Source organism: Eurosta solidaginis, chromosome 5, assembly GCF_040869045.1.
Source record: "Eurosta solidaginis isolate ZX-2024a chromosome 5, ASM4086904v1, whole genome shotgun sequence".
Lineage (NCBI taxonomy): Eukaryota > Metazoa > Arthropoda > Insecta > Diptera > Tephritidae > Eurosta > Eurosta solidaginis.
In genome coordinates, this window is record NC_090323.1 from 400,970 (window position 1) to 427,620 (window position 26,651).

Sequence of the window (26,651 nt, forward strand, 5' to 3'; positions counted from 1 at the left end):
TAAAATCTCATTTAAGCTTGTGACAGTTGGGACAAGTTGCATTGGAAGATCATAAAGTGTGAATAAATTTCAACTGACAGGTGTAGCTGTTAACATTTATTTTATCTTTGATAAGCCATTAATAAATTAGGATTCCTATAGAATCAGTATATCAGCTTCATCTTTTTTATGCATTAAAAGGCAATCTTTTGATTGCAGGCCTTTTAGATCATATAAAGTTTTACAAAAACAAATATGCGAAAAAATGTTAAACTTAGATTTCCTATACGTTAAACCGCAGATACTGTTCCCGCTTAGGGTTAAACTAGCTGCAAAACCTATTCAGGATCACTGCTACAACAAAAACCATATCGCGAACAGCATCTGCAATTTTTATGTAGACACACCATTTAATAAAGAGGCTAAGAATTATTTTGAAAGAACAGGATACTTGGATACATTTGTTATACTCAGTTGGGCAGAGCTCACAGAGTATATTAACTTTGATTGGATAACGGTTGGTTGCACAGGTATAAAGGAATCGAGATAGATATGGACTTCCATATATCAAAATCATCGGTATCGAAAAAAAATTTGATTGAGCCATGTCCGTCCGTCCGCCCGTCTGTCTGTCCGTTAACACGATAGCTTGAGTAAATTTTGAGGTATCTTGATGAAACTGGGTATGTAGGTTCCTGGGTACTCATCTCAGATCGCTATTTAAAATGAACGATATCGGACCTTAACCACGCCCACTTTTTCGATATCGAAAATTTCGAAAAACCGAAAAAATGCGATAATTTATTGCCAAAGATGGATAAAGCGATGAAACTTGGTAGGTGGGTTGACCCTATGACGCAGAATAGAAACTTAGTAAAATTTTTGACAATGGGCGTGGCACCGCCCACTTTTAAAAGAAGGTAATTTCAAAGTTTTGCAAGCTGTAATTTGGCACTCATTGAAGATATCATGATGAAATTTGGCAGGAACGTTACTACTATTACTATATTTGTGCTAAATAAAAATTAGAAAAATCGGATGAAGAACACGCCCACTTTAAAAAAAAAATGTTTTAAAGTCAAATTTTAACAAAAAATTGAATATCTTTACAGTATAAAAGTAAATTATGTCAATATTCAACTCCAGTAATGATATGGTAAAACAAAATACAAAAATAAAATAATATTTCAAAATGGGCGTGGCTCCGCCCTTTTTCATTTAGTTTGCCTAGAATACTTTTAATGCCATAAGTCGAACAAAAATTTACCAATCCTTCTGAAATTTGGTAGGGGCATAGATTCTATGACGGTAACTGTTTTCTGTGAAAATGGGCAAAATCGGTTTGAAGCCACGCCCAGTTTTTATATACAGTCGACCGTCTGTCCTTCCCCTCGGCCGTTAATACGATAACTTGAGCAAAAACCGATATATCTTCACTAAACTTAGTCCACGTACTTATCTGAACTCACTTTATCTTGGTACAAAAAATGGCCGAAATTCGACTATAACCGCGCCCACTTTTCCGAAATCGAAAATTACGAAAAATGAAAAAAATGTCATAATTCTATACCAAATACGAAAAAAGGGATGAAACATGGTAATTGGATTGGTTTGTTGACGCAAAAAATAACTTTAGAAAAAATTTTGTAAAATGGGTGTGACACCTACCATATTAAGTAGAAGAAAATGAAAAAGTATCGCAAGGCGAAATCAAAAGCCCTTAGAATATTGGCAGGAATACTGTTCGTGGTATTATATATATAAATAAATTAGCGGCACCCGACAGATGATGTTCTGGGTCACCCAGGTCCACATTTTGGTCGATATCTCGAAAACGCCTTCTCATATACAACTCAGGACTCCCTTTTTAAACCCTCATTAATACCTTTAATTTGATACCCATATCGTGGCGTTATCTCGAAAAGGCGTCCACCTATAGGACTAAGGCCTTCTCCTTTTTAACACCTTTCATTTGATACCTATATCGTACACACGCATTCTAGAGTCACCCCTGGTCCACTTCTATGGCGATATCTGGAAGCTTCACATATAGAACTAAGGCCCACTCCCTTTTAAAATACCCATTAACTCCATTCATTTCAAACCCCCATCGTACAAACACATTCTAGAGTCACCCCTGGTCCACCTTTATAGCGATATCTCGAAAAGGCGTTCACCTATAGAACTAAGGCCTACTCCCTTTTAAAATGCTCACTAGCAACTTTCATTTGATACCCATATCGTACAAACACATTCTAGAGTCACCCCTGGTCCACCTTATTGGCGATGTCTCGAAACGGCATCCACCTATGGAACTAAGGATCACTCCCTTTTAAAATACCCATTAACATCTTTCATTTGATACCCATATCGTACAAACACATTCTAGAGTCACCCCTGGTCCACCTTTATAGCGATATCTCGAAAAGGCGTCCATCTATAGGACTAAGGCCCCTCCCTTTTAAAATACTCATTAACACCTTTCATTTGATACCCATATCGTACAAACACATTGTAGAGTTAGCCCTGGCCCACCTTTATGGCGATATCTCGAAAAGGCGTCCACCTATAGACCTAAAAATGCTCACTAGCACCTTTCATTTGATACCCATATCGTGCAAACACATTCTAGAGTCACCCCTGGTCCACCTTTATGGCGATATCTCGAAAAGGCGTCCACCTATAGAACTAAGGCCCACTCCTTTTTAAAATACTCATTAACACCTTCCATTTAATACCCATGTCATACACACACATTCCAGGGTTACCCTAGGTTCATTTTCCTACATGGTGATTTTCCCTTATTTTGTCTCCAAAGCTCTCAGCTGAGTATATAATATTCGGTTACACCCGAACTTAGCCTTCCTTACTTGTTTGAAACTTCACTTGGTCTCCAATAAAAAATGTTTATGTGGTTATTTTGTAGATACCCACATTTTTCATTAGGATTTGTTTAAGATATATGTAGAGACTGCAAAGGTGTGAATTTAAAACCACTAAAACTTTAAACCTACTTGCAATTTTGAAAGTATCTTTGCAAGAATAAATTCGCGATTTCAAGACGAATTCGCATATGTTATAATCAAATTTTGGAAAAACAAATAAAAATTTAGAGAACCATAATATTTATTACTATTAGGACGGCAGGAATAATAACTACTATATAACTCTATAGTAATATGTAACATAACTTATTAACTGGCTTGGAAATAGGAATTTAAAGTGTTCGGACGCTGTCGAGAGGGAAGTCATATTTGAAGGCAACTTTTACGAAATTCCGCAAGTGTGTTGATGGTAATAAAAAGTTAGGTATGGATAATTGCTAGAATAAGAAATCCATTGTTCCAATTTAAATTTCTCAGTTATCCACTACTTTTGCAAGCAACATATGCTATGACTGATAATACATATCCATATGTTCTTGATGATGACTTCAGATTGAAGTCGAAATATCGACCTAATAAGTATTCAATAATTGGGTAATTCACAAGAATGTACAATTTTAAAATTTGAGTTGTTTCCATGGAATATAAAATTTGTTTAAACCACAGCACACAGAGCGAATATGAGACCTTGTGAATTGCCTAAATATAATAAAAAAACAAGTAAGGAAGGCTAAGTTCGGGTGGAACCGAACATTACATACTCAGTTGAGAGCTGTGGATACAAAATAAGGCAAAATCACTATGTAGTAAAAAGAACCTAAGGTAACCCTGGAATGTGTTTGTATGACATGTGTATCAAATGGAAGGTATTAAAGAGTATTTTAAGAGGGAGTGGGCCGTAGTTCTATAGATTGACGCCATTTAGGGATATCGCCATAAAGGTGGACCAGGGCTGACTCTAGAATTTGTTTGTACGATATGGGTATCAAATGAAAGGTGTTAATGAGTATTTTAAAAGGGAGTGAGCCTAAGTTCTATAGGTGGAAGCCTTTTCGAGATATCGCCATAAAGGTGGACCAGGGGTGACTCCAGAATTTGTTTGTACGATATGGGTATCAAATGAAAGGTGTTAATGAGTATTTTAAAAGGACGTGGGCCTAAGTTCTATAGGTGGACGCCTTTTCGAGATATCGCCATAAAGATGGACCAGGGGTGGCTCTAGAATTTGTTTGTACGATATGGGTATCAAATGAAAGGTGTTAATGAGTATTTTGAAAGGACGTGGGCCTTAGTTTTATAGGTCCACGCCTTTTCGAGATATCGCCATAAAGGTTGACCAGGGGTGACTCTAGAATTTGTTTGTACGATATGGGTATCAAATGAAAGGTGTTAATGAGTATTTTAAAAGGGCGTGGGCCTTAGTTCTATAGGTCCACGCCTTTTCGAGATATCGCCATAAAGGTGGACCAGGGGTGAGTCTAGAATTTGTTTGTACGATATCGGTATCAAATTAAAGGTGTTAATTAGTATTTTAAAAGGGAGTGAGCCTTAGTTCTATAGGTGGACGCCTTTTCGGGATATCGCCATAAAGGTGGGCCAGGGGTGACTCTAGAATTTTTTTGTACGATATGGGTATCAAATGAAAGGTGTTAATGAGTATTTTAAAAAGGAGTGGGCTTTAGTTCTATAAGTGGACGCCTTTTCGAGATATCGCCATAAACGTGGACCAGGGGTGACTCTAGAATGTGTTTGTACGATATGGGTATCAAATTAAAAGTGTTAATGAGGGTTTTAAAAGGGAGTGGCCCTTAGTTGTATATGTGAAGGCGTTTTCGAGATATCGACCAAAATGTGGACAAGGGTGATCCAGAACATCATCTGTCGGTCGCCGCTAATTTATTTATATATGTAATACCACGAACAGTATTCCTTCCATGATTCCAAGGGCTTTTGATTTCGCCCTGCAAAACTTTTTCATTTTCTTCTACTTAATATGGTAGGTGTCACACCCATTTTACAAAGTTTTTTTCTAAAGTTATTTTTTGCGTCAATAAACCAATCCAATCACCATGTTTCATCCCTTTTTTCGTATTTGGTATATAATTATGGCATTTTTTTCATTTTTCGTAATTTTCGATATCGAAAAAGTGGGTGTGGTCATAGTCGGATTTCGGCTATTTTTTACACCAATATAAAGTGAGTTCAGATAAGTACGTGAACTGAGTTTAGTAAAGATATATCGATTTTTGCTCATGTTATCGTGGTAACGGCCGAGTGGAAGGACAGACCGTCGACTGTGTATAAAAACTGGACGTGGCTTCAACCGATTTCGCCCTTTTTCACAGAAAACAGTTATCGTCCTAGAATCTAAGCCTCTACCAAATTTCAAAAGGATTGGTAAATTTTTGTTCGACTTATGGCATTAAAAGTATCCTTGACAAATTAAATGAAAAGGGGCGGAGCCACGCCCATTTTGAAATTTTCTTTTATTTTTGTTTTTATTTGGAGTTAAATGTTGACATAATTTACTTATATACTGTAAAGATATTAACTTTTCTTTTAAAATTTGACTTTAAAAAATTTTTTTTTTTAAAAGTGGGCGTGGTCGTTCTCCGATTTTGCTAATTTTTATTAAGCAAACATATAGTAATAAGGGTAAAGTTCCTGCCAAATTTCATCATGATGTCTTCAACGACTTCCAAATTACAGCTAGCAAAACTTCTAAATTACCTTGCAAAATTTTACTAGTTTTCTATTCTGCGTCATGAGTTCAACTCACCTACCAAGTTTCATCGCTTTATCCGTATTTGGTAATGAATTATCGCACTTTTTCGATTTTTCGAAATTTTCGATATCGAAAAAGTGGGCGTGGTTATAGTCCGATATCGTTCATTTTAAATAGCGATCTGAGATGAGTGCCCAGGAATCTACATACCAAATTTCATCAAGATACCTCAAAATTTACTCAAGTTATCGTGTTAACGGACAGACGGACGGACGGACGGACATGGCTCAATCGAATTTTTTTCGATACTGATGATTTTGATATATGGAAGTCTATATCTATCTCGATTCCTGTATACCTCTACAACCAACCGTTATCCAATCAAAGTTAATATACTCTGTGAACTCTGCTCAACTGAGTATAATAAAAGCTTAATCAATCTTCCAAAGCCTTCTTGCTCAACAAGACTAACAAATTATATCAATTTAATGTTTCAAATTTTTTTAGCGGAAAAACGTTTTATGTGGAATTGTTCTGAAGCTTTTTTGGGGGTTTAGTTTAGCATTTTTCTTGTCGTTTCTAGCTATCTCTTAACTTTCTTCTGTTGTTATCTGGTCAATTATGTTGAATATTTTCCATTTGGGAGCCTGTTTTGCATTAGCAATAACTTTCGGCATTGTCGTATGTATTATTACGCACGAAGTTTTAATAAGTATAATTAAGATTCTATTGCATCACAAGTGCAACATATAACCAGCTTTCTTAAATTCTAACTTGTGAAAATACCGATTGCACACCTTAATGAAGCTCTTCATTCTTAATCCTTCTGAAGCATTGGGTTGTTCATTCAGTTTGTATGTAAACAAAAAAAAGCACACTACATAAACTGAGTATGAGAATCTCGGCTTGAGATTCAACTAGTTTTTATTTTTTTTCTGGTACTACTCTTAAACTCTGGAAATTTTAAAAATTAAGCCGGTTTCTAACTAATTTACAGTAATAATCCCGATTGACATTTTTATGTCGGTATCAAAGTTACTAGTCATGGTTAAATAGAAATACACCATATAAACGGAACGAAATGAAAACTGAATCGAGCACTTTACACGCTTTAAACCTTAAAGTCACCACGATCGCACGATCGCTAACTATTGGAGATAAGATGTGGTGCGCTAACGAACGTTACTGCTTAGTAGAAATTGACACTTCAATTTAAGTGTTTTGCTCCGATTGGGGTATGAAGAGCGGTAGATTTCATTGAAAAGCTTTGAATGTTTATTAAATTTAAAATTATTTTAAATATTTTGAAAGGTTGGTGCAAGAGTTTAATAGAAAATTTCGCAAAGTGGAAAAATTCAGTTATTTCAAATAATACAAAAACATGTAATTCACCGTTGTTTGCAGTCCGAATGCAGTTGGTAAATAATCGTATTTATTGAAATAAAACAAAATAAAAAAATACCTTACCAATAAAATTAACAGGCGAGAACAGGGTAAAGCAGTTTTGAATTTTAAAATTAATATAAAACAAAAAAAGCATTAACATTTGTAACTTGTTGTGCTGAAAACACGCCAAAATCAAGGTTGAAGTAAATTGATGTTGTTAAATGTACGTACATATATATGTACACACATATCATTATACAGATATAAATCTATCAAAAATAAAGTCTATAAGCATTTTATGAAACAAAAAAAACGATATGAACGTTCTTATATGCGCTACGTTCATTTATTGAATCTTTGATGCATAGAGAACAAAGTGATATTAAAATGGTGCAAAACGTAATTAGTATTAATAAGGAAACTTATAAATAATGAATTATAGAAATTGAAACAAATAACGGGTACTTAATTACTAACACAATTGAATATATAGAAGGGCTCTCACAATACCACAACATTTAGTAATTTGCATCAATATACCTACATACATATGTATTAAAGAATACAGCATTTGTAAAAGTATTGAAACAAGTGTGGCAAATTAAAACTGTAAACTCACTTAAGTGTCAACAATAAATACTTACAACTATCACAAAGGTTTGTAAATAACAGCAATGCACCAGACCTATCAAAGTTACATCAAAACATTTCAACCAGTAAATTAATTGCGAGCTAATTATATTTACAAAGCAACAGAAGGTTATTAACAAAAAAAATAGAAGGACAACAAATTTAGAGGGGAATATATGTAGAAACTTGTTTTTTAACGAGGTTAAGTTAAATTCTTCCAAGCTGTCGAAAAAACGGAATAGTGCCTTGCCACCCACTAAAAAAGTTTATAAAACTCTCAAGATGCCGGTCTTTAATGTGATAACACGCCGAAAAACAAAGGTAAGAGAAATTTCCTCACAAGAACGTAATAAGTAAAAGTTGCATAATTGTATTTATTTATTTGTTAGACGGCATATTTCTGCATCATGTTCAACCCATGTTTGTCACACAGACTGATTATCTCCAGGCCGATTTTTTTATCGTTAGCTTACGTATCAATATGTATATGTAGAATATTTATTCATGCCCAAACAAACTTGATTCCAATTAGAAACATTTTTTTATACCTTTCATGAACATGAAATGGTATATTAACTTTGGTCCGATGTTTGTAAAGTTGAGAAATATAGAAGATAGACTCACCATTAAGTATACCGAATTGATCAGGGCGACGAACTGAGTTGATTAGCCATGTCCGTCTGTCCGTCCGCCTGTCCGTCTGTCCGTCCGTCTGTCTGTTTGAACGCAAAATAGTCCTTAAAATTTTGAGATATCTCAATGAAATTTGGCACAGATAGCAAGATTTTTGACAATTTCTCCCTTAATTTCCAATATAAAAACGTTATACTTGGTGATATTTATTCTAATATATCATAGAAGATTTCATGAAAAAATCACTTTAATCGGAGCTATATATAGTATATATCCCATACAACCGATCGTTCAGATAGAAAGATTTTTGGCCATTTCTCCCTTAATTTAGAAAGTATAGACCTGAAACTTGGTGATATATATTTTAAATATTCTATTTCTGAAAAAATAACTTTGTTCGGAACCGTTAATAGTATATATCCCATACAACCGATCGTTCAGATAGAAAGATTTTTGGCCATTTCTCCCTTAATTTCCAATATAAAAACGTTAAACTTGGTGATATTTATTCTAATATATCATAGAAGATTTCCTGAAAAAATCACTTTGTTCGGAGCTATATGTATATAGTATATACCTATCCCATACAACCGATCTTTCAGATAGAAAGATTTTTGGCCATTTCTCCCTTAGTTTCGAATATAGAAACGTGAAACTTGGTGATATATTCTAATATATCATAGAAGATTTCCTGTAAAAATCATTTCGATCGGAGCTATATATAATATATACCCATACCGATCGTTCAGATAAGGAAGGGGGTTTTTTGCCATTTTTTATTTTATATTTATCTCAAAAATCGTTTAGGTATGTAGATCTTTTCACTATATATTTCTTATCCCATACATCCGATTATTTGGAAATTACGAACGGGATAAGATTATTGTTCAGCCCCATTCATGAAAGGTATGAAGTCTTCGGCACAGCCGAAGACAGTCCCGTCCTTACTTGTTTTTAATTATAAAAGTGTTATTTCATGTGACCAAAGGATTGCTTACAAAACCTTTTAAATCTATTATAAGTGCCAGTTGATTGAAATATTCCTTATAATACTTTTTTCTTTACCTATCCGTATGTCATAAGAATAAATTTCACAAAAAAGCGAGCTCTAAAAAAAATGTTCAAACTTCACAAATATGTGTTCTTTAACTATATTTAAATGGAAATAAACAAGTTTGGATAATAAAACATGACTTATCATGCACTGAAATATTTTTATGAGAAATACAATTACTTTAAGACATCTGATGCTCTATATCTACCTCATTGTAAAAAGTTTTATTCATCGGCAGAGGAGCAGCCGCATCCCTCATTGCTTTCAATCGCTTTTGCCTTGTTTTCTGGGTAATGTATTCACCAAAGGGAGCATATCAGTTTTATTAATAAGTTTTAATGTTACAAATTATGGATAGTTGCAATATACTTATAGTAATAAAAGCAAATGTATGTATGAATAGGTTACTGAAACTATGTACATACATATGCAACCATATATTGTTAATTTTGTACGATAATAATGATGATAATTTGGCGGGATATACCTCCAATTATATAGATATACGTGCTTTTGAACGCTTCCATAACTGGTTCAGTCGTAGGTGGTTCTGAAATAGTCGCAACCATAGATTATGTAATATATTTAGCTCACACTTCAAGGCTCATGGTACAAGCGTAGCTACCAATTGGCCCGCTCTGCATCCGATTAGCACTAGTTGGGAAGTAGCCAGTAAACTTGTAGTGCGAAACTGTCGATGTGCTTGACTGTCTCCCATTTTTTCTGCAGGGTCTATATGAAAAGCAGTACCTGTGAGATAACATATACATACATATAAATAATTGTGAAAATATTTCATTATCAGAATGTTTTTCATCATCTGATTGTGTACGGTAAATATTTGAGTTATTCATTGGTCCAACGAGATTATTTGTTATAATGAAGTAATGGCAGAACTTCTTCTTTTTAGTCCGTATCTTAAAGATAAAATTGAATTTATTGTTTTTAAATAAATTATATTACGCTCGTTCGGTTTTGAATTCGTCATAGTAAAAACGCGGATAAATATACCTATAGATACAAAACCTTGCGAATTTTGAAAAGGACATAAATTTAATTAGCCTTATAATCAGATATGACTTTAAAACCGATCTTGCTGAAATGCAAGGTTTTTAACAGAATATCCAGATTCCTTCTTTTAAACAAATCGTTTAAGTTATGTCCTACTAAAGATAAAAATTGGAAACTAAAATCTAAGCCTCGCTTGGTGCATATGATATTTTTTAATTCCCCTTAAAAATTAAATCTTTCGAATATTTATTTAAAATCATATTTATAGCGCATTAGCTTAAAATATTATATTTTTATTGATTAATGGGACACAGTTAAATCTAAGTTTTGCTAAAACTAATTAATGTAAAACAAACTACCTTTTTATCATATAAAAATAATTCTTATCTTAATTTGTTTAAAGAACTGAAGTCCTAATAGGTTGATGTTGTTTAATGTAATCACTCCTTCGCGTATTTGTCTGTCTCTTTTGATAAGATTATAAAACCAATGCTGAAGTGACAAAGATAAAACTGAGCACATGGAAGGCCAGTAGGTCGTTCATAACTTACTAACGCGGTTAGAGCAGTACGTGCATACACATACTCAATTAAATGGGCTTTAAGCTACCAAATATATGTTGTAAGACTACGAACAAAAAATGAGTTATCTACATTAGGATGGGCTTAATTACAAGTGATTTTTTTTATCTTTTAGTTCAAATGTTACTACGCCTTAGCAAATTACACCTTTTCATATTTAAAACTTTTTTTATATCGTTTCACGATTAAAAATTTTAACCAAAATTTGGAACTTTTTTGCACTACATACATATATCGCAAGTTTATTGTAAATTGATGTAAATCGAAACTTTCAATCTTCAAGATTTTTGAGATTCTGCTCACACAAGCAGCATACAATAGACAACACTGGCCACCATAGTTGTTGAAATTTATTTTCACAATGAAACTGTATAAAAAAAATTTAATTCTGTTTCCGTTTTTTCCACAAAATTTATATTTTCAGTTACATCTATTTTGGTTTAAAGCTTTATTTATACGGGATTTCGTGAAATTGAGTACAGAGAACTAGGTTTCAGTCTGAAACGAGAGCTCACAGGCATGGTTTTAATCGGTGTGCTGCGGATCAGTGAGTTGCAAGTTGTGCTCTTGTTTTTACATTTTTAGCAGCAAATTTAAACTTTTTAGTCTCGTTTTAAAACCACTTAAGTTTAGCAGTTATACCTAGCAAAACTAAAATACGCAGTAGTTAGAGGCTTTAAGCTTTTAAAAACAGTTTGAAAAAGTGCCTAAACCGATAGATGTCTCAAATTAGTATTTAAAATGTAAAAAATTCAGCCTTAGCTTCGCATAGCTCCTAAACGAGTTAACTTAGCTAGTCAAGTCGTTAAAGCGCAGTATCATTGTAAACAAAAAGTGTCGCGTGCAATTTATATGGGAAAAAGAATATCTATGTACATATATGATATTAGCATTAAAATTATATTTTTACAGAACAATTTTTTGATAGTTGTTTTCAGCGTCCAATGTTTTCTCTTAAAAAGAATAAAGGCAAAAACAGATTTTAATTATTTGGTCCATGTATGTCTCGTGAAAATGTGCACCCGAATTTGAACATTTACATTATAAGAAGTTCAAAAATATTAAAAAGCAAAAAGAAATTTGGATTTTCTATATCTTTTCTGTATATATCCAAGGCGAATTTAGTACATGAAGGTATTATCTCATCAGGTGATTGCAAAATCTGGTACAACAGAATGTCAGCAAATTTCCTATGGAGCTGAAATTTTGATATACGGCCTAGAACTTGGTAACTCTTATAATTTTAATATTGAAGAAAATAAACATAAGTTATAAAACAAACTAATTTCCCTGATTATAGCATATGAGCATATGGAAGCTCATAGTAAGTATCCGTTATTGTCAGGACTAGTTTTGTGATAAAAATTAATAGAAACGGGAAGCAATCCCATAATGAAAGATTTTTTCTTTTATTTCATATTTCATTGGCAACGCATTAGTACAATGCAATCTTGTATAGTACAACAAAAGTAATAATTACATAAAGTTCATTAAAAAATATACATATAATATATACAAAATTTCATACTTCTTTACTTTTGACTGAAATGAAAAAAAAGCAAAAAATAACATAGTTATTGGTTATCAGTCAACAAACGGCCTGTTCCATCTACCAGTTTTTATGAAAAAAATTGAGTCGATGTAAGCCGCCCGCCCCCCTCTTGCGCATGACCCTGATATGTGATCCACCAATTTCAAAATTATTTTGGTTTTCTGACCTGACAGTTAATGCACCCATACATATATAACAGTAATAAATACTTAGCGCAGTATACCCGCGGGGAGATCTAAGCCAAATTGGGCGTGCTACTTTTAATTGTATCCCTCCAAATGGCGGCTCCTTCATATTCTCATAAGACTTATCCATGATGTATGTATACCGTCACGTTACCAATTGAGAAGTTGCGTTCAAAAAGGAGTCTTCTTTGAAAATTGCGTTCTGAGATTTTCGTGTTTTAAACATTTGAAGTGATATTGGATTTTTGTGGTTGTAGTGTTTGAAACATTTTCTTAAAATATAGTATATTTCATATGTAATCGTTCCAATATACTTATATGTTGACAAAATCCATTTTTTACAATTTTCGCCAAAAAATGGCGAAATAAATTGGGGATAGATTGATTACATTTTTGCATATACATAACACTGACAACAATGGTTTGCTAATGGCATTTTTGTATGTCCCACTTTTCATGTGAAAAATGGCAAATATAAAATTTTTGCGAAATCGGAAAACGTTAACATAGCTTATATGGGGAGGCACACTGTATGGGAGTGTGAGAACAAAACACAAAACTGGCACATAGCCTTACATTTTGCGTTGTCACGAAGTCAGTTGCAGAGATATATAAAAAATATTTAGTGTGGTTAAAAAACTGGACGTCTTCTTCGTATTGAGCTGTTTTACGCAAAAAAGATCTCCGACCCTTGATCCCTGTTTGCACGCAACTCCTCAATTGCGACTTCACAGTAATAAGAAAATTAAAGAAAAAGTAAACCAAATGAAGGAAAAGGACAGCAAAAAATAAAAGAAAAGAAAAGAAAAGAAAAGAAAAGAAAAAAGAAAGAAAAAAGAAATAAAAAAGAAAAATAAGTAGGGAAACACGTTGCACGTTGCTGTTCGTGCATTGAAACAACGGACGAGTTAAAACACTTACCAAATTTGCTTAGCTTCAGGTTTACAGTCCAAGAATTTCAAAAAAAAAAAAAAAAACATATTTTTTTTATTTTATTAAAAGGTAGAAACATTGGCGAAAAAAGAACCAATGGAGTTTTTCTAATATTCTTGGACTGTAAACCTGAAACAAATAAGAAAAACAGTCGTTATAACATAAATTAAGAGTACTGACCAGTGCCAGTGCGTTCATAAAGATGTATATATATATTTTTACTGTTTGTATATAACCTATACATTTTATACTAAACTAACTTAACTAACATAACTTTTAAGCAGTTTTAACATCTTACTCACCCTTCCCCTCTCTCACTTTTCCTTATCTTTTTATTCACTGTTCCCCTGCATTTCTATTTTTCTGCGTCCTTTTCTCCCTCTCCGTCTTTTCCCTCACTTTTTTCCGCTCCATCTATCCATACCTCTCTATCTTCGTCTTACTCTATCTCTTTCTCCTTCCATCTTTTCTCTTCTCTCTAGTTCTTCGTCATCCCTTTTTACCAGTCCCAGTCCTAGTTCCAGTCGCAGTCCCAGTCCTAGTCCAAGTCGCAGTTGCAGTCGATCCCTGCTCAAACCTTAAGATCGATGTCAAGCAGAACAATCCTTAAAGCGATAACAGTACAATTTGTTAACTATTTTCTATATTATAACTAACTCAAGTATGATATGGTGTGATTTTTTGCCGGAAACACTATCTCAGAACCATTTACGACTGAGCTAGTTAAGTGGTAAGGGTGTGCAATGGGAGTAACTGCCACTTCGTAGGACATCAAGATGCTAAAAGTTTCAGCTGACAGCATTGCGAGCGGACAGAATCAGAAATAGTGTTGGTTGGTAAAGCGGTAGCTCTGTGCTCCTTTGAAATGAATGCGTTTCGCTGCAGGAATAATACACGAGCTCCATCAGATATTTGCAGAAGGATGGTATAGTCAGAAATATGCAGTAATAAACCTGTTTTCAACGTTTCACTAATCAGCTAATCAACCACCTAGACTGAGTGCTACCAGAAGTTTATTCGGCAAGCAAACTGAAAACGTATATCAAGAAACATGGTATTATATATTCACATTGATTTTTCAAACCACTCTAGTGTACATATCTCCTTAAGGCAAAAAGATTAGCTCACTTTTAAGATTTTAAGTGCCTTTGAGATAGCGAATTTGTTTTCACCTCATTTCTTCTGTCAACACTTTCTAAGGACCCTTCTTGAAATAATTCTTTTATTTATTTATTAAGTTTTTTGTAAGTATTTTGAGTGGTTATTTACCAGAACTTGGCGGCTACCGTGGCGTGAGGGTAGCGTGCTCCGCCTGCCACACCGTATGCCCTGGGTTCGCACCCCGGGTGAAGCAGCATCAAAATTTTAGAAATACGGTTTTTCAATTAGAAAAAAATGTTTCTAAGCGGGGTCGCCCCTCGGCAGTGTTTGGCAAGCGCTGCGAGTGTATTTCTGCTATGAAAAGCTCTCAGTGAAAACTCATCTGCCTTGCAGATGCCATTCGTAGTCGGCATAAAATCATGTAGGTCCCGCCCGGCCAATTTGTAGGGAAAATGAAGAGGAGCACGATGCAAATTGGAAGAGAAGCTCGGCCTTAGATCTCTTCGGAGGTTATCGCGCCTTACATTTATTTTATTTTTTTATTTACCAGAACTTATCAATATTTTAAATTTGTTATTTATAAAAATAAATGTAAATATTTCACTCAAATTTTTCTAGCATGGCTCTTTGTCTAAGTTTTATCCATATTTAAGAATTCTAAAAACTACTTTGAGACAATTAGACTAGTTGTAAAAATAATACTAAATTTATTAAGTCTATATGATTCTAAGGAGATAAAGTTCAGTTGAAATTGGCAAGAATGCACCGGTATCTTATTTAATACATTTTTTGGGACGTTCGTACATTTTTAATGAGAGAACTTTCATTTATGGCCCATTATGTTCAAGCAATCTTATCATTGTTTTATCACTAAGCACTAACAGCCCGATCTAAGTTACGCAAATTGTTTTCAGTGTTGGTTAGTTTACATTTGTATTCTATATATATTTATAGTATACGTGTGAATGAAAACAAGAGGTGATCAACACAAAAATATATACATACTAACATATTTGCCTACATATAAATATATATAGAGTATGTATATATATAATATGAAAATCTACTTTTAAATGTATGAACGTGTGCACACTTTTGCAGGCATATTGTGTATTTAGATACTTAGTTACTAAAGTCTTGAGGTTTTACCAAAACATCAAGTCAAAGTTATTGATTATCTTTAACGCTCATCGAGATCCCATCATCATGTCATTTCAAAATATGTTTTCGAGATAATCGTTTCGTTTTCAATAATCATTGAATGACATAGAATTGAAGATAAATGTTCATATCTTTTAAAACATTTTATAGAATGTGAGAGGCCAATTTATATTTGGTTGAATAAATCCCAATTTCATTCACTCTGACGCTTGGCGTTGTTTGCAACTTTCAAAAATTTGTTTATTATTTATTTTTTTTTTTGTTGTTGGTCGGGGACATCGATTATAAGATCAAATTTTTCAATTGGCCTTTACATATGTATACACATACACATGTTTAAAAAAAATTTACGCAATAGTATAATATAATATGTACATATGTACCATTGGCGGATTTAAGGGGGATATTTTGGGCGTTCAAACACCTTCTATTTGGGCTTAAATACTTTTATTTTGACTGTTCGACATAAATAAAAATACTATGTAGAATATTATGATATAATCTAGTTTACTTAGATATGTATTGAACAATCTTACAAGGTTTTTGAGAAATTTCCTAGACTTTTTTGTACAGAAAGGTGTTTATAAGTATCCTATATATACGTAATACTTCTACATTTCATTTCATTTCATTTATTTGGGAATTATTAATACAATAAGACCATTATAAATGTGATTCTTTTATATTGGTATTGAGGGTCTAGTATATCCGACAAACATCACATATGGAGTAATCACGAAAAGAGTTTTAAGGGAGAGCAATTTTAAGGGGAGAGCATAAAAACTTGTTCATGAAAGCGGCCGAGTTCGTCTTTGCATTTTTTCTTAGCTTATTCAAAAAAATTATCATTAAAGCGTGTATACAAAAATTATCAATTTTTATTTGAACTGTCATCTCAGTTCACTGTCTCAAAATTTTTTCAATGGAACATCGTTTTATGCTCAATACTAAAATGTCATAGTTATTCCACTAAGACTCTCTTTAGACGTTTTTCAATGCTAAAGCGTTTTTTGGGCCTATACAGACTTTTTTGTTATGCACTTGTTTCACTATCTTTTAATTTTCGAAATTGCACTTAGCAGTACCTTTCAAATTTTCCATACGCATTATTTCGCACGCCGCTTTCTATTTGCATTTTTAAAGCTATAGAGCGCAAGAATTTAATGTTAGTGGAAAGAAGCAAAAAACATGATTTTCAAAAATAGGCACTTAAAACCTTATCAGCGTTTTCAAATAGAAAATTCGAAGCTTTTTTTCACAGGAACACAAAAAATTCATAGAATAGTTATAGGCTGGGGTGGGATACTTGTTCTGTGAAAAGATGAAATGAAAAAAATTTCAAAAATTAATTCAAATGTAAGAAAATGTCAAGGTTTTCCCATTATTGTCATTATTGTAAATGCAGTTTCTGTTTAAAAGATATATGTACATCGATATTTTTTTAATTTCTAGAAATGTGTATTGAATACGTTTTCCCTTCTGAAAACTTTTAATTTTGTCGCTTACAACACTTTTCCTGCCACTCATTAATGCGATTAGTTTTACCGTTTAATGACTAATTCCGTGTATACAAAACTTCCTTTTATTATAAAGTTCAGAAAAAATAAGATATGTGGTTAAAAGTTTTTAGAATTTTTTGCATACAACGAAATCGTGATTGTGGGCTTAAACCAAGAAGTTGATGTAGCTGTTAGGGTGCTGACCTACAATACCGAAGATCCAAGGCTTAGGTGACGGCATTACTAACGTGAAAATACGTCAGAGGAGTTTTCCTACAGAAAGTTGCCCTCGGCAGTGGTGAGGTAAGCCCCTCAACGAAGTTTCTGCCTCAGCAGATACTGCTAGTATATGGCACAAAATATGCAGGTATTGCCAATTTATAGAAAAAGTAAAGGAAACTCACCACAAGTAGGAGTTGAAACTCGGTTGTTATCTCCTCGGAGGTATATAGTGCCATTATACTATTCGGCGGCGTTCACCTCCCATTGCTAAAGCTCCATTAAATGGCAAGGGTAGGGGGGTTCAAATGCAATTACTTTCATTTTTTGGCAACCCGCGGTATAGATATAAAGGTATAGAGGTCCAGTCACTCTCAGGTAGCCCGGCCTGCCTAATATAGACTGAATATGTTCATAGACAGGCAGGATACACAAGCTTTTTCGACGGCAATACTTAACTCCTCTTGGCTATAAAATAGCTCTGTGCTCTTAATAAATAAATACAGTTTTCTGAAACTTGCTTCGTGATCTGAGTTATACCATATCGAATAGTGTTAATCTGACAAGTTCAGGATAGAACTAAAAGAATTCTTACATCACATAAATATTTCTTGTTTAAGAATACAAGTAGTGGATGCGAGTTGGGAATACAGAAGCGGGGTATATTTGAACCACCACAACTGAAAATATTATTAGGGCATTATTATTCTACTTGAAGCCCGGCTCCCTTTTCTTGTGCTAGAAAAAATGTTTTGATAACTTGGGAAATTTATCGCGAAGTTTAATTTTTATGAGGCATCTTCTGAATAAAATCTTAAAATGATAATAATATCGTAAATATGGGCATTTTACGATCCCTAAAATATTTGTTTGCACTTGTTAACAGGCGGTGATTATTTTTCATTTCAGATTTTTTCATATACATAACATACCACTAAACTTTAACCAAAATACCCCTATAGCGAAATTCTGGATACGTTCCTGGTGTGGACTTACTTTTTTGGATGCATGTTTACATACATATGTACATACAAATATGCATCAATTGTACATACATCTACAGTATACGCAAGTTATTGAAATGAGTAGAACCTCTATTTGATTGCTAATAAAAAATTGGTATATTAATTAATTTGTGGGTAAATTCACAGTTATGCCTTCCAAAATGAAGCCGGGAGTCACTTTTTGTGTATGTGCAATAGGGCGGGTCGATTTTTCTTAAATAACTTAATAACTTATATAAATTTTTCTTTACATAAAACGCTAATTGTTAGCGACTTGAAACTTGCACTTTATTGTACTAAATTAAACTACGTGCTTAAAATTTAAAAATAAGTTGAAAAGTTGTTCACATTGGTTCGTAGAACATAATCCGCATATAGCGATATTTTCGATGCGCTATGAATTAGCCCTATCTGATGTGTTCATACATATACGTTTGTAAACCATAAGTTTACGCTACATGCCCAAAATGCGCTAAATACCCAACAGACCTTACTAGAAGGTTAAATTTTGGCTGGAACATCACAACTTAAGATAACTGCTTACAAATAATTGATATTAATTAGTTTTAAAGTCAAAACCATCTGCTTGAATTATCTATAAAAAACTTAAATCGAAATAATTCTTTACCCTAACAAGCCAAATAATTCTTCAATACAATATTAAAGTAAAAGGAGCAACGATTTGCATCGCAAGGCTTAATTCGGGCACACTTGTTGTTGTATTTGGCTCGTCTTGGAATACCCGTACATTGGATTCTTGTTTTGTTTCATGCTCATAAGCTTAAGTCCACAGACCCGAAGGTAAGAAGGGGTGTGTTTTTGCCGGTAAACAACAATAACAGGCTTGTAAAAAAAACCCTTATAACATACCGGTTTTTGGTCAAATTCAGTTTTCTATCTGATTTGGTACGTTTGTGATAAAAATGTCAAAACTTATTTCCATATTGCCAAACTATAGATGTCGAAATAAGTGTTGGCAATTCCAAATATAGGTATATACATATTTACTTTGATACTGTTCTTTTTAAAATATTTTGGCTTAGAGCGTATACTTATATTATTCAGTACTCATCAAATATGTACCTATGTTTGTATATATTATAGGTATGAGCCTATTTTAGAAAGAGTATTATTCTCTATTACTGACGTGTTCAAAAAATCATTTATGTACCTAGTCTCTGTGGAAACGTTTTCTTTAATGCCAAATAATTCCAAGTTGAAATATTTGCATGTGCACATCATCGTATGCAATGTCAAAACAGAGAAGAATTCCAAGAGGGCAATCATTTCAGAAATTTAAAATGATATATTTATACTTCTGGATATATGTAGGTGTAGCCAGCAGAAACAGAGATCAATGAGTGCATATCTGAGAGTAGTCCCTTGCGAGTATGGCACTACTCCTCTTTATTTTCTTAACTTCTGTTTATGCTTGTTTCGACTATCCTAAATTGTGTATCCTTAAAGGAGAAGAACTGGACCCACCAATAGGTATATCGAATATACATATTTGATTTTCGGTTAATAATTTGTCGGATGTGATCGGACTGCTTCAGCAGCAACACACTTGAAATTTCCAAAAACCTTACCTATATATCATTAGAGTACTCACTTTGTTATAAATCAAACTAAAAAGAGCACTCTTTAATTCTTCGCTCGAGGAGATCTCGCTGCAAATTCTACTAGGTATAGTATATATGTGTGCACGTATACTTGTGCAATATGTTTTTTATGGCTTATTAATTAAATGTGGGTATTTTACAAAACGTTGTATACACACATACTCACATATATTTTTGATCGTTTAGTGTCACAATTTCAATAAATAAATTGTCGTTGGGCCCCGTACTTTTAGGTATGGATTTTACTTATACGCAAACTCCTGTTTTGTATTACATTATTGTAAACATATTATTTTTTGCTCCAGTAATAATAGAGGCATTTGTAAACATTCTTAAATTTGTTTTACTAGCAACAAATATCAAAGTTATTTTTTTTTTTGATGCCTTACGAATGAATATTTTTGTTAAAGATCATTGTTAGTTTTAAACAGCTCGCCATTAAATATCCTTAGATACTCTGGTTGTTGTCCTGATTGGTGGTGGTTTTAAATTCACACTTTTGCAGTATCTACACATATTTTCCACAAATCCTAGTGAAAATGTGCGTATCTCCAAACTGACCGCAGTTTCTCCACTTTTCAATAATTTTCCTAATCAAAAACAACTTATCTATCTATTCTTAGCTTTTTTATGATTGATTTCCTTTTAAAGAAAGGGTGTATCTATAAAAATCCACATTGCTCCGCAATAGATTTGGTAACAAATTTTGCGTTAAGCGAGAGCAGTATCGACAGTTTCGCCTAAAAGGAATCAGAGTTTTAAATGTTTCTTTTGCGTAAATAGAAAGTTTGCGTCTTTATCTTAAACTTTTAATTTAAAAAACAGCATGTGTTGAAAAGTACAGATGGAAACACGTTACGTTCAGTATTTCAGCTTCAGTTAAAATGTAGATACCCACATTATTTATTTGGAGGGCAGTATTCTGACTTTTTCATAGTCGAGTGCAAGAACATTAATTCCATTTTCATCGATTGCAGGCTCGGCTATAGCATCTTCACTGGGAGTTTAATCGCTTTCTTCATTCCTTTCATAATACTTTTGTTACCTCAATCCATTTTATAGCAACCTCCTTTCGTCAAAATTGTATGTTAATTAAAGATATAAACATCTTTTTTCATTCCTTAAAATATATTAGTTTGGGTTAGGGTTGTTACTTCCATTGTATATACTTACAAATGTAATTTGTAACTCATGTTATTTTGTGGTAACCACGAAAACACCTCTCGAAAGATTTTACAAAGCTTTGGGGCCTGCTTCTATGCTTAAACCCAACTGCCTTCCCTCGTGGTATTGGATATCAAATGTATATGACTAGATTCTACATCCACATCATCTTTAAATTGCTATTTGATGTTATTGCTCACTCACATTTAAGGCATGTCAAAGACATATGCACATATAAAATTTAAGTAGTTTCTCTTGTATGTAGAACTGCATACACTTAAAAGACTATTATGGTCATTGCTCTCCTACCGGTAAATACACACACACAAAATATCAACATAGCTTATAAAGCCGGCTCAAGAGTGTATTTGTTCTAATTTGTGAAGGAAAGTTTATCAATGTATCATATTTAGCTATTATATATATATTGCATATTGCATAAAGTTACATATCAACTTACCAAAAAAATGCACATACTCGATTTTTATATTTCATTAATCCACTTACGAATATAGTATTGAGCTTTCAGAAATACATACATACATAAGTATCTATATAAGTTTTCAGTAAAAAGGGGGATTAGAGCTTAGCTGCATTGTAAATTAATAATTAAAAGTCAAGGCGAAAAGCAGTTAAGTTCATTCCAGAATTATAAATTAACGGGTAACGGGTTGACTAAACTGGAATCTACGAATTGTATATGCTTAACATTTGTGATGAATTAAGAAAAAAACACAGAATATATAACGTTTTTTAACAAGATGCATGCACACATAGCATATATGCTATATATGTATATACAAACACATTTAAGCGTGTAAATAGTTTTGTAATATATGTATAATGCCAATTTTTTTATTTACAGTACAGATTTGCATAAATTCTTCGTACCTACTTCTGTACACACTTTTTAATAAAAAAATAAAAAATTTAGTTCGGCACTTCGATTTCCTTAAGTTCCTTGTAGTTTTTAAATATCAACAACAAATTTGATTTCTTACTGTGTAGTTATAACGTTTTCATATTCAGAGTTCGAAATTCATAACCAATTTTTTTTTTTAATAGCTTCTTTCTATAAAATTAAAGATCAAAAACAGCAAAATCACAAAAAATAGCAATATTTTATAATACATTTGTAGGTCTAACATCCCATTTCTTAGGTAAGATGCAAACGATGCGTAGCTTCATAGACGCGTACAGGATATGACATATACATACATAGCTACGATTCCTCTACGCCTCAAGATCTGCATACGAAGCTACTTTCAAGCGTCGCTACAATAAGAAAACAATTGTTGTAGAAATAATAAATTAAATGATTTCAGGTATATTCGTCCCCAGAAATAGGTATTAAAACGTTGTATGCATCCCCGTGTCTTCGCAAGTTATGGAAGGCAACTTTACACCACCGCAGATTGGTAAAAAAAAAACGATTTTCAGCTTCCAACACTTTTTAGCCTTTTAATCGCTTCAACAATGTCTTACCAAGCTTTGGTACTAAATACTCTTTCTCACTTTGGTAAGATGCACTTCACGCACTTTCATTAATTAAAATTGCATTTTCTCACTAATTACACAAATTTGCATACAAAAAAGTTAAAACAAACGTGCACGTGTGCAGCTCTCCTTTCAAATAAATGTGTTCGACATCAAATCGTACAGATTTCTTATACTGTGTCTAATACGCTTCTATGAAGCTACGCCTGGTGTGCATCTACCCTTATTTATATACATACATACATCGTTAAGTTAATTCACAAAAGCCCTAAGCAACAAATTTAAAGTTTTACAGGAGCAAAACATTTTAAACTACAAGCAGTTATGACATTTTCAAAGTGGCATAACTCCGTGGTTATTGGTTCTAACATTTTCAAATTTTTACTGGATATGTATTTTAATATTTCATACAAAAATCTGTCCGACCTTTGTGAATTCAACTAACGATAAGCAGATAAAATTACACGCGCCTACAATATTATTTTACTTACATTGTTATCGGCTTATGTATTCACATACATTTTTCAAATAAAGCGACACAATTCGAGAAGTCGCAAAAAGCCTTATTATTTAATTACTTCTGTCAGCTCATCACAAACTACAACAAATGGAGAGAAATATGATCGGTCGGGGCGGAGCGGGGTATCCTCCTTAAATTTTGCGGAAAGCAAGTGACGAAGTCCTTCGGGGATTGGTCAAATATGTTCGAAAAAACTCATTCAACTAAGTCACTGAGGGTATAAACCATACTAAGACACAAACTTGCTTATATTTCAGTTAAAGTATTGAAATTAAATATATGGTTGCCGTCTTGCTTTCGTGCTCGATGTTCTCTACCAATTGGACTCGAAAACAAAAATTCAAAACAGGGATTCGGAGGAAACTCCAGTATCGAGTATCTGCTACCCACTTGCAAGAGCTAATTTACAACTTTAAAATAACTGTGAGAAGCAACGAAGTGTAGTTCTTAGCAATGATACTGGTCGAATTTATTTTCGAGCAATGCAAATTTAATATTAAGGGTAATCTGTAAGATATCGGTCTCAGACTTTTCACTTAGACCATAATTAAGGAGTTGCGGGCAAAAATGCACGACTTTAAAAGTTTCGTTTTGAGTTATCGTGTTCAAAGCTTTTGAAGTGTTAAAACTGTTTTGTTGCTTAAGTATATTCATATTTTTGAGCGAGATAAATTACTCATAATTATACCTTTCATGAAAATGAAATGGTATATTAATTTCGTCACGAAACCCAAAATTGTAAGTCCTTAAAGGAAAATAGATAGACCCGCCATTAAGTATGCCGAAATAATCAGGATGAAGAGCTGAGTTGATTTAGCCATGTCCGTCTGTCCGTCTGTCTGTTTGTATGCAAACTAGTCCCTCAATTTTTGAGATATCTTGATAAAATTTGGTGAGCGGGTGTATTTGGGTGTCCGATTAGACATTTGTCGGAACCGGCCGGATCGGACCACTATAGCATATATCCTCCATACAACCGATTTTTCAGAAAAAAGAGGATTTTTGTCATATCTTACTCAATTTAATAGATTGAAGCTTCAAACTTCATATCTTACTCAATTTAATAGATTGAAGCTTCAAACTTCACCACATAATTTCGTATATTGCACATATTGTTGCCTAAAAAAATTGATCAGATAAGAAACTTTTCGTAATTACTGCCCTATTTTAAGAGCTAGAGGCTTCAAATTTCAACGAATGCTTACGTATATAGCATATATTGTTGTCTGAAAAAATCATAAAGGTCGGTGGTATATATAGTATATATATATAGTGTATATATATATTTTCGCAATTTTAGCCCCATTTTAACAGCTAGAAGCTTCAAATTTCACCGAATGCTTACGTATATAGCATATATTGTTGTCTGAACAAATCATAGAGATCGGTTGTATATATAGTATATATCTCATACAACCGATTGTTCAGATAAGAAACTTTGCGCAATTTCTACCCCATTTTAACAGCTATAAGCTTCAAATTTCACCAAATGCTTACGTATATAGCATATATTGTTGTCTGAAAAAAACATAGAGATCGGTGGTATATATAATATATATATGATGGTATATATAGTATATATATATATTATATATATTTTTTTTTTTGCGATTTCGGCCCCATTTTAATAGCTAGAAGCTTCAAATTTCACCAAATGCCTACGCATGTAGCATATATTGTTGTCTGAAAAAATCATTGAGATCGGTTGTATATATAGTATATATCTCATACAACCGATTGTTCAGATAAGAAACTTTGCGCAATTTCTGCCCCTTTTTAACAGCTAGAAGCTTCAAATTTCACCAAATGCTTACGTATATAGCATATATTGTTGTCTGAAAAAAACATAGAGATCGGTGGTATATATATAATATACTTAATATAAACTGTCATTTTTGCCCCTTTTTTACGGCTAGGAGCTTCAAAATTCATCAAATTTCATCAAATAGTTACGTTTACGTCATATATGTTTGAAATACGTGATTCGTAGTCATAGTTTTTACATGCAGACCACAAAAAACGTGAAGCTTTGCATCCTCACACAAAGTACCTACATATTTTTTATTTTATATTTATCTTAAAAATCGTTTAGATATGTTCAAATTTCACGAAATTCTTACGTGTATAGCATATATTGTTGTCTAAAAAAATCATAGAGATCGGTGGTATATATATTATATACTTCATATAAACTGTCATTTTTGCCCCTTTTTTACGGCTAGAAGCTTCAAAATTCATCAAATTTCATCAAATAGTTACGTTTGAAATACGTGATTCGTAGTCATAGTTTTTACACGAAGACCACAAAAAACCTGAAACTTTGCATCCTCACACAAAGTACCTACCTGTTTTTTATTTTATATTTATCTTAAAAATCGTTTCGGTATGTAGATCTGTTCACTATATATTTCTCATCTTATACATCCGATTATTCGGAGATTACGAACGGGATAAGATTATTGTTCAGCCCCATTCATGAAAGGTATGAAGTCTTCGGCACAGCCGAAGACAGTCCCGTTCTTACTTGTTCTTTTTTGTAATAAAACAAAAAATCTAGCATAGAGCTTAGCGTTCATTAATATGCGAAGAAAGGGCGTTTGCTGCAATGTGATGCGGGTCGTATGAGTAACTCTTATTAATGTATTTTCTGTTAAGTTGAGAATCAGTAATAAAAAACTTTTTAGAAGTAGAGCACTCCGAGAAACGCACTGCCTTGTTTCGCCACGGATAGGTGAGGTTGACATTAAACCTTCTAGGCCAACCTGCCCTCCCCATCCCCTGGTTTCAGGAACTTGGGGTCGCCAGAGCCTCGGCTGTTAATGAAACATGATTTGCCACGGGTAGGTTAGGTTGACAATTGGGTTGAAGCTATATGTTGCGCTGGCAACCCCTTGAGAGGGTTGCGCTACACAACCCCTTGAATCAATTTGGTATTTTAGTCTTTTCTTACGACAGGCGGACATGCGAGCTGTTTTAAAGATACTACTTCTAGTTAACTAACAATATTTTATTGGCGTTTGCCTTATTTATAAAAAAATGTGGGATTGCCTTTACTTGGTGAAAAAGCTTTAGCCCGCTGCCGTTATTTCCCTCCACATAAGGAAATAACGCCCATGGGCTCGAGCTCCCATACAGGATTTAAGGTATATAAAATCATGTGTATATATGTACATAGATGCATACATATCTGGACTTGGGACTGCTACACTGCTCCTAGAATCATCTTTTTACAAAAATTCTTTTGGCATCTTATGTATACTTAACATTTAGTACTCTTTTATTTACCTCATTTGATAAGCGTTTTAATTTA

At 33.3% G+C, this 26,651-nt stretch overlaps 1 protein-coding gene across 7 annotated transcripts in view; it reads left to right on the top strand.

Annotated features, from left to right (window-relative positions):
• Positions 1-26,651, top strand: part of Mitf (transcription factor Mitf) — a 120,368-nt gene that overhangs the window by 63,495 nt on the left and 30,222 nt on the right. The window lies entirely within an intron of this gene.